This window comes from Sinocyclocheilus grahami, unplaced genomic scaffold (assembly GCF_001515645.1).
Source record: "Sinocyclocheilus grahami isolate Dianchi unplaced genomic scaffold, SAMN03320097.WGS_v1.1 scaffold126.1, whole genome shotgun sequence".
NCBI classification, from domain to species: Eukaryota; Metazoa; Chordata; class Actinopteri; order Cypriniformes; family Cyprinidae; genus Sinocyclocheilus; species Sinocyclocheilus grahami.
Window position 1 is genome coordinate 445,994 of NW_015505305.1, and position 16,928 is coordinate 462,921.

General features: G+C 37.7%; 2 long non-coding RNA genes across 2 annotated transcripts in view; one reads left to right on the forward strand and one right to left on the reverse strand.

Annotated features, from left to right (window-relative positions):
• The first annotated feature begins 3,622 nt into the window (after positions 1–3,622).
• Positions 3,623–16,928, forward strand: part of LOC107590323 (uncharacterized) — a 22,486-nt gene continuing 9,180 nt past the window's right edge. The window contains exon 1 of the long non-coding RNA XR_001609766.1: positions 3,623–3,698. This is a non-coding gene — a long non-coding RNA (uncharacterized lncRNA). The remainder of the gene's footprint in view (positions 3,699–16,928) is intronic.
• LOC107590324 (uncharacterized) lies at positions 13,734–14,691 on the reverse strand. The gene is made up of 3 exons (XR_001609767.1): positions 14,585–14,691; positions 14,439–14,505; positions 13,734–14,366 (listed from the first exon to the last, which is right to left on the reverse strand). It is a non-coding gene; the product is annotated as an uncharacterized lncRNA (long non-coding RNA).

Consider the following 16,928-nt stretch of genomic DNA (forward strand, 5'->3'; position numbering starts at 1 on the left):
TTCACCTGAGCACTTCACAGACCTCATTAGACACATCAGCTGATGCTGAGACAGTGCATCACACAACAACCAGGAAGATGTTATAGCCTTTAGGGAGAAGGGAAAATGCAGGTGATCCCTTACAACAACTTCCAATGAGGAGAACCAAAGTCAGACCTCTTTAGGTGAACCAATTGATAAAGAAGCCATTTTTTTATTCACAATATTCATCATCTCATTTTGCTCTATTTTTAATATTTAGTTATTTATTTGTCTGTCTGTTTGTTTATTTATTTTTAAATAAATAAATAAATAACCCAGTTTTCTTTGAATTCACACTATTCCTTGTCTTTAAAATGGGCTCAGATCTCATTTTGCTCAATTTTTCATTCACTGAATTAATTTTTTTAAAACCCTGAAAAATCTGATAAATATTATTAAAAATATATGTTTTTTGTTTATGTATTTCTTTTTTTATAATGTATTCATTATTTATAACAATGGTGTAATATAATAACAACAACAAATATTACAAATATTTTTTTAAATATAAACAAATTATTATTATCATTATTATCATTACTATCATTATTATCATCATCATCATCATTATTATTATTATTATATAGGGATCCGAGTTCATTTGGAACGTTCATATATAAACGTTAGATTTCTGACTCTCAGACCTCTGAAATGAACCAAGCATAAAAAAGTGTATTAACATTAACAAATGAACACTGCACAGTTATACAATTTACTTTTAAAGTATGAGCATAAATTATTAATCTACACAGCCTGTTTAGATAAGACGGCACAGTATAATTTTCTCAATTAAAATAAAAATATCAAAATTAAAATATCTAAATTTTATTGAAAATTTAAATATCTCAATTTTATTTTAATTAAAAAAATCTCAGCATGGTGAACAAAAACATTTTATGTTTATCAAAAGAGAAACCTAAATGGGAAATGTCACACTTTTACTTACTCCTGATAAGATTCCTTCTATTTTTTTTTTATTTTTTTTTGGGGGGGGGGGGGGCATTTGCCATTTATCTGAGGAAGTGAAACAGCTTTTAACTGTTTTTTTTTTTTCAAGTAGATGATCTTTCATGGATTTGAAATCAGACAACAGAAAGAGCATCAGATCTTGCTGCTCTGATGGCTGGACTCACAGCGGGCCGAGTGACTTCACCTGCTAGTTAAGACAGGAACAGCTCTCATGCTGGGTCGTGTGGGCTTTGTCAGGAAGACTGAGAGAGTTTCTTTGTGAAAAAGGAGTTTCATCTACTGCCTTTAAAGATTTTTGAACTGCAGTTTGGCATTAAGAGCGAAATGGCATTGCTAAAGTGCTCAGCTGTGCTATCAACTGTTCGCAAGGGAAATGGATTTAGTTACATGTGCACCAGAGCAACCTACACATCCGCATTACCATCATCATCCTAAAGAGCTCCGAGGCCTTTGCAACATACCTGTCTGCGAACTCTAACGGCCTTCATATTGGATTTCAGCTTTGATGGAACATCTTCAATTTGACTGAAATTACAGGCAACCAGACTATCATGCTGACTCCCGTACATGAGAGAGAAATGAAGCCAATGGGGCCATCAAATGCATTCCTGAAGAGGAAAACACAGCTTTGTTATGGCTTTCAGACAAAAAGCGTTATTCTCATAACAAGACCCTGTTTAGGAAAAGTCGACATGACAGAAGAAATATAGTTCTGTTGGTGCAGACCAAGAGAAAGCTGCAGGACGTGTGAGCTGTGAAAAACAACGGACCATTTTGTCCACAGAATTTTGCTGAATGTACCTTAAGCCCAAAATGAGCCTATCGCCAAGTCTCTATGATAATCTGCAAGTTTATACGATTTTTCTTCAGTTTTGTTGTCTACCAGGTAAACAATCGTAGGTGTGATCACTTAGAACATCACAAGTTGTGATGCATGATTTAAGGTACCACTCAAGTCCACAGAACAAAAAAAGGAGTTGTATGAGCAATAATAATAGTGATGCTTGCCTAAGCAAGCACCACTTATAAACATGGAGATTTCATAAGAGGCCTAATAACACTGAAAACTGTTTGGGCTTGAGTCTCGCAAAGAACGTACTATCCATTAAAATGCTTTAAACATGACATCTTTCTGTTGTCTCTGAATCTTTTGAAAGGAGTTGGCCATCTAATTAATCGTCTACAGAACACTGAGCATAACATAACCTTCTCTTCCAGACTTCCAAACAGCCCATTTTATGCCCAAATGATCTTGTACAGTGAAGGGCCGCATTAGCATGCAACTTTTTAAATACTTTTGTGTTTTATGAATGCCATTGTAAAGCTCGGCCTACATTGCCTATTAAAGTACTCTTAATGTCCTTGTACTGAGTAACCCAAGTCTCATCTTATCTTAGTAAAGAGCAATGAACAGGAATGGGACCATCATGCTTGAGTTGCATATTCATCTCTAATGAATTCCATATCCCCCACACAAACTTTATATCCTATTAGTGATAAAAACTTACAAAAACGAGAAGGAGGAAAGGAAGAAAGCCCAGATGCAAGATGCCAATTATGATTTTTTTTTTTTTTTTAAGAATAAGATTCTGTTTGACAAATCATAACAGTCCTCTTTAACAAATGTTGTCTGGTAATTTTCATCAGACTGCATCTAATCAATTGATATTAAAGACCACGGTTCGCATGACCATGGGAAAAAAAAAACAAGATCATCTAGAGATTTTCTTAATAAAGATTGCAATAACACAGGCCTTGCCATGTCCCACAGTAATGAGACCCCATTTCCTAGCACACCAATTGCATGTCTAGGGAACAAAAAAAGTAAGGGTTAAAAGAAACGCAAAAAAGAAGAAAAAACAACCTTGTGCTTGATTTTCAGACAAGAATTAGAAGACCGTAACTAGATGCTGCTCCAAGCTTTCCACCAGCCAAATATTTAATATCTGCAACATTTCTGCCAGACATATTTTTAACTATATGAGGTTTCATGTAATAAAGTACTAATTGTACCTTCTCTGCTTTCTGTCTTTGGCATTCTGGAATGGGAAGGAGTTTGCGTTAATTCTGATGTATTACAGCTGTACGTCTGAGCTGTTTTTTAGGACAGCGAAGCATTTTGAAAGCCAAGTTAATCGACGTCTTCCTGGCTTTGCGTGCCAACCATTAATAAACAAGTTGAGCCTGAAAGATCCCTCTGGTCTATCTTGTCAAATAGTTTTCTAATTGAAACCCTTTTTCCTTTGGGCAAAAGTAAAGTTGCAGTACTTCATGGAGGCAAAAATTCACCAGAAACATGGGGCATCTTTGGTGAGTAATTGCTTACACATAAAATTTTAATACCCTGCTTAATTCATAAACATGGCCTGCTATATATACAGTATGCCATGACTGAGATATATTATAGCTGTTTAGCACTTTTTACACAAGCAAATATTTCTCAGAGTTTGTTTATTTTTGAAAGCCAAATTGTGGCTGAACTATTGGCTACACAAAAATGTTCACTGTTATTAAGTAGGAAAAATTATACAGGCCAAGAAAACTTGTTTCTTTGTGGTACCAGGGCCAGCTGGCCAAACCTATTTTTGGAAACCAAAAATGTTAATGGTAATACACACACACATACATAAGCAATCTAGTGGGAACCAGTGGCGGCTCGTGGGTTTTAAAATAGAGGAGGCACACTAATTTTATTGGTCTGGGATCCAGTACTCTGTTTACTATGGAGCTGCAGTACTTACCGCACATTTGACAAGATTAGATGTTTTGTCAGTGGTGCTCAGAATCTACAAATCATTCGCCATTATCCTCAGTCAACTCTCCTAACTCTGTTTATGTGGTAAGTGAAATTGTATGTACTGTAATGTAACAGGCAACCATTAGCAAATGTTATTTGTTTTCCGTGCTTTTCTGAATACGGATTCACACTTCAGGCACACCCCCCACTCGCTGAAAAATAATTGCATTTACTATGTACAGATAAGTGCAACAGTAATATGTATTATGTTTATTGTTCTTTAATTCTAACATTATAACATGAATTGCAGTGAAACTGTTATACAGTTGAATTTATTTATACCATAGTCTCATAATTGAAGTGTAAATTCTGCAGATTACATCATTAAAGCAATAAGCCCCAAGAAGCTGTTTGTTTACAGTGAATTTATAACAGCTAATGGGCGTTGTTAGGCACGGCGCGGTTATAAATTCACTGTAAACCACAGCTTCACGGGGCTTATTGCTTTTTTTAGCGTGCTGGGCGCACAGGGGAGATGATCATTTGCAACACAATCAGGGGGTAGTGCAGCCTGATGTGTGCAACCCACTCGACACGGGAAACCACCACCGCTGAAGCGCCGTCCGCCAACACGAAGAGCTCTCCAAGAGCGTGCTGAACTCGTTCAGTCTTCTCTCCGTAGAGTAGTCAGGAGCGGAACGATGTGATCGCTCGGCTCCGAAGCGAAAAGCTGAATATGCGCTGCACCTGCTGCCTACTTATACTCACGCTGTGATCAGCAGCAGCTGGATGCAATAATCGCATGCCAATGTGCATTGGCTCGTTTAGTTTACACTCGAAGTAGATTGGTCCCTCTAAGCGAGATCCCAATTTCGTCGGTCCTCCGACATGACGCCTCCGTTCCCTCCTTCAGGGAACGAGGGTTACAAACGTAACCGAGACGTTATTCCATATACATAGTTACCTTACATAAAGTATATTATTGTATATATATATTTGTGTGCATTGGCTCGTTTAGTTTACACTCGAAGTAGATTGGTCCCTCTAAGCGAGATCCCAATTTCGTCGGTCCTCCGACATGACGCCTCCGTTCCCTCCTTCAGGGAACGAGGGTTACAAACGTAACCGAGACGTTATTCCATATACATAGTAAGGTTTCACAAAATAAAACAGAGCAAATAAAGTGTAATGACATTAATAACAACATTATTCTTCCACCAAACAATGTAGTTCCTCAGAATCAGCTGTGGGAGCAACAAAGTGGTTGCCGAGTAACACACAACTGTAAACAAAGTTGTATGTTTGTAGAGTAATTTACAACAGCTTCGAACGTGGCTCAGCCAATCAGAATCAAGGACCGGAACTATTCGTTTTATAATGTCCAGGATTCTACTGTCAGCAATTTATAAAAACGTTTTCATAACTGTAACATACATATTTATTTACGTACATAATTATTCAGGTGCATGTGTAATAACTGAGTTAAAATGCTCAGTGAGGTAGAAAACATCTGCTGTAAAGGAAATTCAAAAGACACAGAGTAAAAAAAACAGTGTTTCTTCAACATTGCGAAAACTTGACGCTACAGCAGCACTTCTTCTTCTTCGTCGTCTTGTCTGATGCACTCAACCAAGTGTTCTAAACATGACCTCGCCCCTCCCCACCCCCCAACCATTCAAATTTCCATAGGTTGGAATTATTTTAATGATATTCTAATGGGCCGCTTTGTGACATCACAAAACCCGGAAAACAACGCTGTAGTCCAAACGAGCCGTTCGTTGTTGTTCTTGAAAATTCAGGTGCATGTGTAATAACTGAGTTAAAATGCTCAGTGAGGTAGAAAACATCTGCTGTAAAGGAAATTCAAAAGACACAGAGTAAAAAAAACAGTGTTTCTTCAACATTGCGAAAACTTGACGCTACAGCAGCACTTCTTCTTCTTCGTCGTCTTGTCTGATGCACTCAACCAAGTGTTCTAAACATGACCTCGCCCCTCCCCACCCCCCAACCATTCAAATTTCCATAGGTTGGAATTATTTTAATGATATTCTAATGGGCCGCTTTGTGACATCACAAAACCCGGAAAACAACGCTGTAGTCCAAACGAGCCGTTCGTTGTTGTTCTTGAAAAGGGATTTTTTTTAAACAAAATATCTCCCTTTGGAGTGGACTTTGACATTTGCAACTTTGTAGATCTTTTTATGCCAAACATACACACTACACACTGACTAAAATTCAAAAAGTGAAAAAGCATAATAGGACCCCTTTAAAGGCTAAAATTCACTAGACTTTCACACAACCCATTATTCAAGATATAAAACACTATAGTTGACACTTCTCATCCATGATGGTGGCTCATCCTGACCGAAGCCACTAAACCTCACCACATGCCTCTCCATTTCCAAATCCTAATCAGCGGCCCTGTAATTTCACTAATTAGCCTGTGATCTGTTGACAACTTGACTGGATTATTGGGCGGCTGATGCCTTCTGGTGTCAGAGCATCTGGTGTTGTGTTTGGAGTAATCCACGCTTGTAATCGTTTTCCGTTTGCTAATTAAGAGCAGATAATTGCGGCTTGATTTAGTGTTTTGCTGACTGTTGACAAATTGTTGCAGGCGTGTGCCGATGGTGGCAGCTGTTAGGGGAGGGCGAGAGACGAGATGAGCTTTCATACACAGCCGTCTGTTTTGGAACGGTTCCCTAACACATGCTGTCACTCTAATCGGCGTCTATTAAACTTCACGTTTCACAAATACCATTAAGGGATGTAGCAATTTGTCCATTTCAACATATTTACGCGGGATATTTTTCAACAAGGCATTTCTACATGTGTTGCAGTGACATCGTATTTGCATGATTCTATTATTTGTGCAGTAATTGTTTTGTTTTCCAAGAATTTCCAATATAAAACAATGCAAAGTGTAATTTCGGAGTACACCAGCTGCCCTTGTTTTGAATAGGCCAGCTGAGACCCCTTAGTGTTGACCACTAGGAGACCAACGTGTACGGTCAGATCTGGACACCCTGAGTGTCTCATCCATAATGCACTGGCTCCAATAAAGGTGTCGATTAGATGCTAATTTTAGCAGCTAATTCAAGGCGGTACTCAAATATAGGAGTTTTCATTTGCATAGATATAAAAAAAATTAATAAATCTCTGGATATGTCTGACAACAGGACAAGCCTTAAAGACATCTAATAACAACCTCACGTCATGCTGACTGCCTTCCCAGCGCTCTTATGGAAGTGGCAGGATTGAGATTTTATGATGATATTATACTGATATATGAGTCCAAGACTGAAACCCATGCAAATAATGTGACTTATCTCAGCTCACTTATACGCATACATACAAGCTGTTTATGTGAACCACAAGTAATTAAAAAGAAAATGTAAAAAAAGAAAGGCAGGCATCTCCTTCAACCGCCCTTATCGGCTCAATTTAGATTATTATATATGCCTTTATCCACATTGGATCGAAAGATTTATATTAATACGGTTTTGGTAATTGTTCAAATAGACAAGGGAACTATTCATCTAGCCGTCAAACTACATCATTAAACTGACTGACAGCAGGCGCTGCATCTGAAACGCAAAAGCAAACGAGTGGGGTTTGAACACAAACCAAGGCAGGCCATTAAGTATGCAGAGAGGGCAGTTCATGAGTCCTAATGAAGGGTCAGGCTTTAGGTGGGTCACGGCTGGAGGCAGGTTTTCTATCTCATCACATCACTCCTTTTAACCTTCTATTCTCTTAATGAAACGAACAGAGGAGCTGTCATTGATTAATGATGCTCGACAGAGGCTGGGAAGTATTAGTTTGGAATTTTTAATGGTCTTTATTTCCTCCGGAGCAACGGCTGGTCATTATTTATGAATGTGGCTTCTTTTTTTGATGGACAGACAGATGGGGATGTCATAATTTTATTTGTGTGAAGAACATTTTAATCATCTAAAGAATTGTTTCCACTATAAAGAACCTTTTTGCATTAATTCGTATATATAATGCATTTATGCGCATATATATATATATATATATATATTTATATATACCATTGATATATATTATATACATATATAGCTTTTCTAATATTAAATTACATTTTATCATTTTATTTTATGTTTATTTATACTTGCTCAGAAAGTATTAAAAAGCTTTTAAATCGCTAAAATTTACTAGACTTATGCAACCCATGTTTATTCAAGCTATAAAACACATTATGTGACATTTCTCATCCTGACATCGCTCATCCAGACCGAAGCTACTAATACAGTACTTACCACATAAGTCATATAGGCTTGAAATTACATGAGTGTGAGTAAAAGATGACAGACTTTTCATTTTTGGGGGTGTAAACTATTCCTTTAAGAGAGGGCAGGGTCAGACTGAATAATAGCTTTTTAACTGAAACTGAAGGAATGAGTGAAGTGTTTTATGTACATTGATGTAAAAGGCATACGTGACCAACGTCTATGTATCAGAATTGGGTACTCACTCGTCCACCTCCAGATGACCTCATAGCTGATTAAGAAGTGCTTGCTGATTAGAAGAGTGACTGTGGATGGCCTGAGTGATAAAACAAGCGAAAAAAGAGAAGTTCATTAACTCTTGGTACATTAACAGTGATGAAATGTAAAACAAGCCTCATGAATCCTTCCAGCCAATCAGAGAAGGCGAGAAACGGTGAAGGCGACATGAAGGATGGCCCCATAGAGGGCAGCACCGTGACCTTGCGACTCATTAACTCTTTTGCATGTGCACACAGGAACCAGGGAGTGCTGTAACATGGGGTGAGATGTAATACAATAAGTTTAACCAATTACAAGTGAGCTACGGGGTGAAATTACTATCATACGTGTCTGCCACCTTCCTGATGTGACAGCAGAATGCAAAAATGCAAAGGCAAAATTGACTGATATCATCAGGATGTGTGTGGCAGTGTAAACATATTTATTGAATGTCGAGACTTTCACCTGATAACCACTGTGGGGAAAAAAAAACAGTTTTTCAAGTTTGCTGGCATATCTCAAAGCAAACATATAACTTAGGATTTAAAAATTAAATAAATAAAGTAAAAAAATATATCAGTTACAGATACAGTTAAGAGATCAGACAGAGATCAGATCCCCCCATTTAACGCTGTTAGAAGTGAAGTCAGAGCTGACAGAGCTGGTGACAGATTACTTTTACCTTTAACCGTGACTGCTCGGCCTCCTTCTCTTCTGCCTGAGCTCTAAGGGTCCTCAGTGCCACCTCCAAGGCATCTCAGCTTGCCTGTAGACAACTATCGCAGAGAAAACACACACAGACTTCATACTGTAGCTTTCCAAATGCAGACATAAATATACACAAACACTACTTACATAAAGATATATAAAAATAATTAAAATAGGCTACTATTGAGTAAGAGAAAACATTTTGCATTTTCAGAATTCTAAAACATTATTTGCTATATACGCATGAATAATTTTCTAATGAAGACAGATTTTATGTCTGTGGACATGAATGTAGCCAAAGAGACTTACAATTTTGTCTCAAAATATGCAATGTATTGATGATTTTTTAAATGTACATTTTGGATTCATACTATTTATACTGTTTATAATATATGAATATGTGAAAATCTACAAGACATTTTTTTATAAATATTAAATACATAAATGTATTTAATATTTACCAATATATTTTTCTGATACCATTGGTGTTGGTAAGGTTTTTGAAAAGTCTATTTTGCTCACCAATGCTGCATTTATTTAATCAAAATACAGTAAAACAATAATAATGTAAAATATTATAACAATTTAACAGAACAGTTTTCTATTTTAATATTTAAAAAAAAAAGTATTCCTGTGATGGCAAACAGATTTTTTTAACAGCCATTACTTCAGTCTGCAGTGTCACATGATCCTTCAGAAATCATTCTAATATGCTGATTTACTTCTCCAAAAAAAAAAAAACTTAATAATAATGTGAAAACCATTTTTTTTCAGGATACTTAGATGAATAGAAATCTCAAAAGAACAATATTTATTTGACAGAAATTCTTGTAACATTAAAAATGTCTTTACTGTCACTTTTGATCATTTAAGGCAGGGGTCACCAAACTCGGTCCTGGACGGCCGACCTTTTGAACAGTAGCATACATTTTCTGGGATTTAATTATATTTTAAAATACATTAAAATGAGTTAACAATGCGGTATTAAGCTAGTTTATCTCACTTAGTAAAAAAAAAATCACTTATTTTAGAGTTGACATTGAGACTTTAGAGTTGACATTGTATTCTTCATATCAACACTCAGTGATTTTCCAAGCCATATTTATACAGCTGTTCATAATGATCATTAGCAAAGCACACAATGAAAAGTTCAGTACGTCCTGCAAGTAAATTACTGTAGGCATCATCAGTCTGATTCTTACAAATGACTGCCTTCCACATTATCCAGACACTGTCGCTGCTGCTAGTGAGGTGGGACATGTTTTAGCTGTTTTAGCTGATGATCTGATGTGACAGTCTCATGGTGGTCTTAGTCACTAATGGGAGCCAACATTCCTCAGCATCTCCACCCACACTCTAACAGGGCTTCCTAGAAACTCCCGACAAGCTTAATAAAGCATCAATAGTGCCAAACACATCGTACAGTGAATCAATCCGAAGCATCAGCCTGACAGGCAAAATGTGATGGCACAAAAAACTCCCTGCACTCCTCCTGTCTCACTGTAGAGACCATGGGACACTGCGGCCTGACATCAGAACTCATCATGTGGCTTTGATCACACGGTGAAAACCACGCGACGTGTCGCATCTGCGCGACGAAATGCTGCATCTGTCAGATGTCGCTGACAGTCCTGCCCTGCACACTCAGTGCGGAGAGGTACTGATCTCTATAAGTGGTGACTGAGAGGTATGCTTACTGACGGATGAAGGTGACCCAGTTTGTAAGGAGAACTATTAGCATAGTTTTTTTGTAGCACTGGGAGAGAACAATGTAACTTTTGATAAACAAGTGGGGAATTGAGGACAGCATCTGAACTGTTAGTGATTTGTTAGATCAGTTAGAACTTCTGAATCTTTCACACCATAGATTTTTCTGGCCTAAACTGTGAGATTAGCTTCTACAGTATATCTGGAAAACCTATATTAGTTTATACAGAATGTTTCCTTTCATTATCTGCATCCATTCAAATGCAGTCCCTTTAGAAAGTTAAAAAAAATAATTCAAATATAATCAGCACATGAATTGAGCTTTCATTATATGTAAAAGAATGGCCAGTGCAGTCTTCAACATTTCTTCTTTTGTGCTTCACAGCAAGCCCTACAGGTTTGTAATGACATGAGGGTGAGTAAATTATAACAGAGTAAACCATCTCTTCAAATTGAGGCAGTGAACATATATTCTAACTACAGAGATGACTACAATGTTTTAGCACACAGCGATGACAGCACTAAAATGAAGAAAACAAGACAATAGAGATGAGTTACAGAATGGAGCAATAACATCTGCGCTATCATTAAACAAAGCTGAGACAGTTCAGTGGCAATGAAAAACCCATCAACCATCTGGAGGACAAAGAAAAACCGTATAATTGTTCAGACGTACGAAAAACTAGAGGGAGAGAGAGAGAGTGCTTCACTTGGCTGTTGACTCCAGTTTCAGACAGTTGAACTAGAACCAGAAATGTAAATTCCAGAAAGCATGACATCTGGCTCTCTCCGAAGTTTAGGCCTCATCTGTTAAAAATTATTCCCGTCCGATGGTGAGGAAAGAGGAGGGGAAAGTTAAATGCATTAGAGATGGAACTTTTATATAACATGGTTTGCAGTGGCTATGCTCAAACTACTAATTCCTCCAATACACTTAATGGAAAAGAAGAGCTATTCATTTCCTCACAAACACATCCATTAGGAACAGAGATGGCTGGCGTAGGAATCTGTGTTGATGTGCAGCTCTTTATGGCATGTAAAAGAGAAGCTGAACTGATTGGCAGGGCATGCATACATGCAACTCTCTCTTTTTCTCTCTCTCTCTCTCTCCCTTTCCTCTATTCTCTGGTGTAAAATTATCTTTTGGAGCTGTGCCAGCTGTCCTTGAAATGACAGAGGAAAGTGGACATGTTCTTGTCTGAAACCAGCTCCAGATAAAGTGATTATGTCTTACATTATGCCACACTGGGATTTCTTCATCATGCAAAGTAGCAGGGAAAAGAAAAACAGAGGAATGAAGCATAAGCAATAATTAAAATGAGAGTGAGATAAATGGCTACAGTGCTATCAGCCATCTTGTAGCACTTCATATCACCTATCTGGACTCAGTCACGAGTCATCAGATATTTCAGCAGATGGGTTTATATAATTGTATGAAAAGATGCACACAGAAGCGGTATATCGAGAAAAAGCTAATTGAAAGAGAACATTAGCTAAACAAAATAAATATGAATATAACAAACACTGGCAACTAGCTGAAATAATATATTTTTAAATATATAATATATTTCATATATATAATATATTTCAGTTAGCATTTATTTTATTTTAAGTAGTTTTAGTTAATAACCCTGAACATGACATCTCTCAGAATACACAGCTTCTAAACATTCATACACATGCTAACAAGTATTAGAATGATTCGGATGAAAGAAAACATCCTAACTAATACTTTATGGGTTAAAAGTGTTATTTTATTACTCAAATGAGGTTGTGAATGAACACATTGGACTTTCTCAATAATTTCCTTTTATCTCATTGGATCCGGCTGGAGAGAAAATAAATCTGTTTTAATAAAAGACAATCTTCTTTTAAATAAATATGAGATCAATTCCCCAATATCGAATTCAGGGATGAAAACTGAAGCGGTAATGGGGTGACTGACAATGGGCTGAGAGATGGAATTGGGAATTGGATGGAAAAGTAGAGGCATTATTCATAATAAGTTCATCTTTCAATGCAAGCAGACTAGATTCATCTCTCTCTTCTTTCTTTCTTCTTTCTACAGTTCTTCACTCTTATAATGGCCATTCTGCATCCACATTTCCCAGCTAACAGCACAGATCACATCAGAGCCGTCCATTCATTTGGAGCAGCATGAAGAGAGCTAAGGGTGCGGAGAGCGAGCCAAACCGGGAAGCTCTAACGCTTACACGGGCTTTGCGCATGCTTTGTGTCAGATTCCTTGACCATCTAAATGAGGGGTGCATTGTAGTATCACTTCGACATACAGCTAACAAACCACTTGGCTTTCAGGCCTTTTGATTTTGTTTGAAAGCGGGAGACAATCCTCAGCCAAATTGACAAGATGGTGCAAGGCCAAGAAAGCAGTGAATGAATAGTACTCTACGAATACCATTAGCTAACCAGAGAGCACCTCAAACTTCTATAGAGTCTTCAGCTTGTCCAGCGAATGACTGCTTGGATTCATTAACAGGAAGCTGTAAATTGAACAGAGGGATGTTATGTCTCCTGCTCAAGTGTATCTTATGTCAGAAGGTGAAGGTGACTTAAAACAACCTCAATGAATGGCGCCGAGAGCTGATAAGCGAAAAAGAAACTGATAAATAGACGTTTGCTTTGTCAGTGCTGATGTTGTTCAAAAGTTCTTGTTCTGTTCTATGATCCATCCAGCCAGCCTCTTACAAACTCAGCTGATGAACAGCACAATATAGCAAAGATGAATGCTGAAACTGTAAAGTGTCCATTTATAATGCATGCCACAGAATAGGGTGCAAAAGCTTCTGTATGCTAATAAAAAACTTTTAATTCAAAAGTCAGCATGCAAAAAAGAATGTCAATTTGAATACTTGTTCAATGCATTGCAAGGAAATATAGAACATACTTAACGTCCTGTAACAAACCTCAGTAATTGGAGGACAATTATTTCTTAGTTTTCGACTTGTCTTTCAGTAAAAATATCAAAAATGCTTAATCAAATTTACTTGCAATTGCAAAGCAATGCTAAATAAGATATTACATTTAGAGTCTATGTTGAATATATGCATCTATATGCTGTGTTGCTTCTGAATTTATTTTTAAACTAAAATTAGACAAAAATACATGAATGACCAGTAGGAGAGAAATGGCCAGCGGGGTCCTTTTGGATTTTCAACTCACACCACAGTTGTGAAAGCAATACAATTGGTTAAGCACCGCACTCCATGTGGACACGCTAAAAGACTGCAACCCCAGCTTTAAAAAGTTTCTACTCCTATATGATAACATGGTAAACTGGTACAAACTTCAAGACAGTCAAAAATACAAAACTCACTTTCATACCACAACAGAACAATCTACTCCAAAAGGAGTCCACATACACAGATTCGACAACTACTTGTACAAAGAAAAAAACAAAAAAGAAAACATAAAAATGAGCAGTCGTCTGCACCAACGAGAGAGAAAAAATGGCTGACCAAGGCCAAATATCTTGTCTCCCTGCTAACACACACACACGCATGTTAATGAATGGCTGCTCATGGATGAATAAAAGAAAACCCATACAAACCAAGTTAACCAAAATAAGACCAAGACAGACAAAGTTAAAACGGTCACCCAAACACTAAAAACAAAGCAGCAGTGCAGTCACATCACTGATGCACATTTGTCTCCAACCAAGTTACTGGAAACCCCTGGATGTGCAGTTACACCTGCTGAACATGAAACAAAGATTATCTACAATATTACACTCATTAAAACACATGACAAGCTCCCGTCATACATACCGAGAGAGATTTACCATGTTGAAAAATGCATGGTAGCGCACCACGCAAGATCATGGCCACTAGTATGCTGGTGACCAAAAGAAGACACCAAATAAAGCCTCTCCTTATATAAACAAAACAACCCTTTTTATAACTGGGAGACTAACCTGAACAAGGCTTAACTGCTAAAACACAACAAGAGGACGCACCAAGCCCCATCCCTTGTTCATAATGACATACTACCACAAAGGTCTAGTACAGGGGTGTCAAACTCAATTCCTGGAGGGCCGGAGCCCTGCAGAATTTAGATTCAACCCTAATTAAACACACCTGACCCAACTAATCAAGTCCTTTAGGCTTATTTAAAAACTATGTGATATGTGTGTTGGAGCAGGGTTGAAACAAAACTCTGCAGGGCACCAGCCCTCTAGGAATTGCGTTTGACACCCCTGGTCTAATACCAAGGATGATGTATCCTGAGTAATCAAAGACTTCCCTTTTTATATTATCAAATGCCAACACTGATAGGTTCATAGGATTTAAACCATGTTAACCAATCACAAAGGAGTGGGGACACAGGTAGAGATAGGTTCACAGGCTGGCATGACATCAGCCAATCATACCTGGGCTATACCTTACCTGGCTACATTATCAATGCTGGATCTGTCAGACCAGTGGGTTTTTTCTCTTTGTCTATCAAAAAAGACAACATTACTTGTGATGTGGACAAAGCCCTCAGGCCGGACTCAAGCACAAAGACATGATACTGAGACAGAATGAATCACTCATTGACCCTGATTTTACAATTGCACAACTTAGAGTATTTGAGTGTACAGTAACATGCTATTCATTTAGAGTTTTACTTGACCTTTTTGGCATTTGCAGTTGGACTGCAGCCTTTTTGCAGTATCCAAGTGCTGAATATATACAAACATTCAGTACTATTCAATATTCGGCACAATACTATTCTTGCAGTACATACAGTAGGCCTATACAATATATTCACCTTACTCAGTTGCAATTACTATACATTTTTACAGAATTGCAAAATAGTTTACTCAATACAATATACTTTTTTCTGTAATGTTCTGGATGCTGTGTTCTCCATTTTTCTCTGTAGTGTCTAATGAATGCTCTGTAGTGTTTATTTTATTAACTCGTGTGTGTGATCTGAGAGTACCGTTTGATTTTGAGTGCAAGTGAAATGGTTTTGCAGTGATTGAAAAGTCAGAGGTTTCGTGAATTTAGTTTGAGTATTTATATAATTTAGATTTGTGTTTAAGGTTTTGAGAAATATTTGAGTGTACAGTAACATGCTATTCATTTAGAGTTTTACTTGACCTTTTTGGCATTTGCAGTTGGACTGCAGCCTTTTTGCAGTATCCAAGTGCTGAATATATACAAACATTCAGTACTATTCAATATTCGGCACAATACTATTCTTGCAGTACATACAGTAGGCCTATACAATATATTCACCTTACTCAGTTGCAATTACTATACATTTTTACAGAATTGCAAAATAGTTTACTCAATACAATATACTTTTTTCTGTAATGTTCTGGATGCTGTGTTCTCCATTTTTCTCTGTAGTGTCTAATGAATGCTCTGTAGTGTTTATTTTATTAACTCGTGTGTGTGATCTGAGAGTACCGTTTGATTTTGAGTGCAAGTGAAATGGTTTTGCAGTGATTGAAAAGTCAGAGGTTTCGTGAATTTAGTTTGAGTATTTATATAATTTAGATTTGTGTTTAAGGTTTTGAGAAAATGAGTGATGGTTTCAAGAAATGTGTTTTAGCAATTCAGAAAAACATCTCAGGTTACTTACGTAACCATGGTTCCCTGAGTAGGGAACAAGACACTGCGTACTCTTGGGGTCGCTATGGGGAACGCCTCATCGTGACCCGTGTCTGAAGCATACATTGAAAAAACACCAACCGGCGACAGCCATGACGTCACTACCGGTGCGACTATAGTATAAATAGGCACCGGGAGAACACATCATCCACTTGAAGCTTGCGTCCGCAGCATGGCACGAAACCTAGAGGACGCAGTGTCTCGTTCCCTACTCAGGGAACCATGGTTACATAGTGTTGGGTATCAGACCGAATCAGACAATCTCAGATTTGGTCAAAACATGGTTGAAACATGAGGAGACAAATTCCACAGAGGTCCAAGACACAGGATGTCGTAAATCAGATCCTGGCCCCACCAGCCGGAACCAACCAGTAGCTTTGAGTAGCTCACAGCATTTAAACAAAAGAACACTTATTGACAATTCCAAGGAGATTGTCAATTTTGGGGCAAGTTATTAAGATTAATGGTCAAAAGAGATGAACGGCGTGACCATCACATGGTAACCAGTGATAGCAATCACAAGCTCTTTGGATTGACTCCCCCACCTGGGAGACAAAGAACAGACTTAAAGAGATTCCTTACAGACCTCTTAACCTCTGGTCTTCACAGAACGTGTCTCATCCACAGAATGGCACAGAAACTGCCTTTCCATGC